At 42.2% G+C, this 3,204-nt stretch overlaps 1 long non-coding RNA gene across 1 annotated transcript; it reads left to right on the plus strand.

Moving 5' to 3' along the window:
- On the plus strand, positions 349–2,508 carry LOC110398891. Its single transcript, XR_002438726.1, has 3 exons — positions 349–416; positions 576–712; positions 1,470–2,508. It is a non-coding gene; the product is annotated as an uncharacterized LOC110398891 (long non-coding RNA).

Here is a 3,204-nt window from a genome sequence, read left to right on the forward strand (position 1 = left end):
AAATCCTTGAACTGGCATGCAAACTTGAACTCTGGTTTGTAAATAATCCCCACTTGAATCAATTACCATCTATACATATAAGCATAGGCATGAACTGCTTGTTGGATATTGCCTAAGAAGATACTCGGGACTGAAGAAATTAATTAGAACTTTATTTGGAAGAATCCAGCCAGCCAGAAGAAAACAATTTGACTTTTCAGCTGTGTTTAAGATAAGCAGTTTGCTTTCCAGTGACAAGGCGTCTGATTCTGATTCTGACAAAATACTGTAACAGACATAAAAAATCATCCTTGACCTTTAAGATGTTCTGTGACAGTATCATTGTGACATCACATTTAAATCTGGGGGAAAAAAAATGGAGATCTCCAAAACCTGTTAGGGTACATAACACTATCTGAGCAATGCCTTGTTCATAAGTAAGTATGCAAAGCTCAGGAAAGTACATAAAAGTATGCGTAGTTTTTGTCTTGATGGCTATTGACCATAGAAGCAAAAACCTGTATGATTTAGTATTTCTCCAGATTTCCCTTACAAATGTGGCACCATTGATTTATAACTAATATTTTCATGTAAAGTAGGATCAAGGGAGCGCACCCTCACTTACAGACAGGTGCGCCCATCAAGGCAATATTCAGGCAGAACAAGAAGGCAGCATATGAGCGTGAGTCCTATTGGCTCATTTCAGGCTGCGTGAGCAAGTCTGAGAACAGAGGTGAGTGGGTCTGCATCTGTAAAAATCAAGAATAATAATGCAACTGGAAACAATAGCAGTCAACATTTTTATAAATCCATATTCTTCTGGCAGCAGGATATTGAGAAAAACATTTGCTTTTTTCCCATGGTGTTATGTTTAATACATCCAGTCTCTCGGAAGAGCCCACAAGCCTGAGTCTTCCTTGCCTTGTTCAGTGCAATCCTGTACCACTGCCAAATGCTGTCACTAAGGAAATGACAGGGAAATCACAGACTTGGAGACTGCTTGCAGCGCCCCAGGGCATAGCACAATATGAGGCAGGAGACATCCAGCCCCTGAATCTCTTGTTAAGTCCAACTGCAACTTTCAAAATGCAGCTATGCTATCCTCTGGCCTTGAAACCTAACCAAATCCTTTTCCCTTCTCTGCGGTCAGAGCACTTTGGTTCTCACCCCCTTAATGTGTGATGCTCCCCCAGCAAACAGCATGTATCAAAGTGTCCTTAGTTTCCACAAAGTCTGTGCTAACAAGCAATAGCAGAACCAAGGATGATAGCATAAATACTCCATTTCTGAGTCACACGCTGTTTCTTTCTGAGTTTTGACCTTCAAGTTCCCCATTAAAACTGTTGCTTTTGGCAGAAACCACAGTTCTTGACCACAGAACAAGAAGGAGGAGGGAGAGGAAGCAGCAGTGATGAAATGGAAAAAATCAGGCATCTGCAAGGGTTTAGACTGCTGGAATAATAATATTTCTCAGTTATTTTTCCCACCAGAAACATGGGAGAGAAGGGCCGTGATAGCTTCTGAAACCATCAGCTGCAGGAACGGTGGGATGTGAGGTAACAAAATTAAAAAAAAAAAAGAAAACAGTGGTTCAAACAAAAGAAAACAGTTGTCCGGCACTCTCTAAACTTTGCATGAAATTGATACATGTTATCATTCCTTTGGGGACACTTGGAAAGGTGAAGGGATAACAAGAAACAAGTCTACTAGACAACTTTGCTGCACGCCTTCCCCTCCCATCCCCATCCTGCTGCCCCCCCCCCCCTCAATTCCTGGCACAGCCACATGAGCATCTCCAAGCAGAGCAGAGCCAGCCCAGATCCCACACACGTTTGCCCTGCTCACAGGGGTTGCCCTAGCAGAAAAGCCTTCTTGTGCAAGGCAAATCATTCTAAGTAATACCTTATGCTCAAACTCATCATTTCCTGATTCAAGGACAAGAGCCATAAGCATGAGCTTGTGAAGATTGTGGGGTTTTTTTCCCATCACAGCCTAAATTCTAAAGAGGCATCATTCTTACAGTCATATCATTCTGTACTTCTCAGAGGAGAAAGCTGGGAAAAAGGAGAGTGCACAAGCATAATTTTAAAAGTTTGTTTGTTTTCCATAGTAGTTGTCAGGCTGATTTGCTAGCCTCCTTTGACTGCTGCTGCCTTGGTCTTACAACCACTTCTTCTCCACTGTGCCCTGCAGTGCACACCCATTGCTTGGGATGAGCTGTGTGTGTGTGTGTCTGTGCACGCATGCAGCTACTCCCTTTGCACCATAAGGGCAAAGCACCATGCCAGAAATGTGTTCTCTCATTTTCAAATAGCGTGGGGCTGAGACACAGCTTTAGCAAAAGAAAAAAAAGCTTCTAGCAAAGGAGGATCTTCAGACAGAACAGCTTTGGAAAGGAACAGGTCACACATTTCTTTGAGTCTGATACTGCCTGAAGTTAACAGCTCACATAAGAAGAATAAACTGGTGGTGCTGTAATTGAATTTTTATGGAAATAAACAGGTGGCAGATTTACTATGGCTGCGGGGATAGCAGGGGGTGAAATGCTGCAGCCACATTAACCTGTTTAATTTAATAGCCTCTCTACTCCAAGAGAGAGGGAAAAAAAAAATAGATACTGTGCAGTTAGTTCAGTCAGCTGGATGCCAAATGTAAATAACTACAATTACCCTACTACGCCCATGTGCTGGATGAGAAAGAGAGTTCATGCCAACTCTCACTTAGTTGTCGTATTTCTTAATTAAGCTCCAGGAAGTTTAAAAAACAGCAACAACAAAAGTTTTTATTCAAAATCAAGACACGGAGGAGGACTGTGCATATGGAAGCAAATGTAGGGTTTACATGGGTCTGCTCTGCAGTGTCTGCTGCTGAAACTCCAAACCACAACCTCCAGGTGTGACCGTGCTCTCAGAGGGAAGACGTGATCGAGTCGGCAGCTTTGTCTCATGTTGTCGCCTACTGGGCTATTGAAAACTGGTCAGCATTTAATAGCAGCCTTTAATCCTCACAGGGAACCTGTAGCAAATAGGCACAGAAATCCAAAACCATTATGTGTTTATAATCAAGGTAATTGTATGGGGAGGGCTGGAAATATTGGATTTAGCTTCTTTTGCCTTAACTGCTGATGCAAAACAAAATAGGCTGAGGCATTAGTACTATTGTATTTGCATCGTGGCATGTTAGAAATAAATGAAAGAAGTGCTGCTATAATATTCAAAAAGGGCT

The sequence above is a fragment of the Numida meleagris genome, chromosome 4, assembly GCF_002078875.1.
Source record: "Numida meleagris isolate 19003 breed g44 Domestic line chromosome 4, NumMel1.0, whole genome shotgun sequence".
NCBI lineage: Eukaryota > Metazoa > Chordata > Aves > Galliformes > Numididae > Numida > Numida meleagris.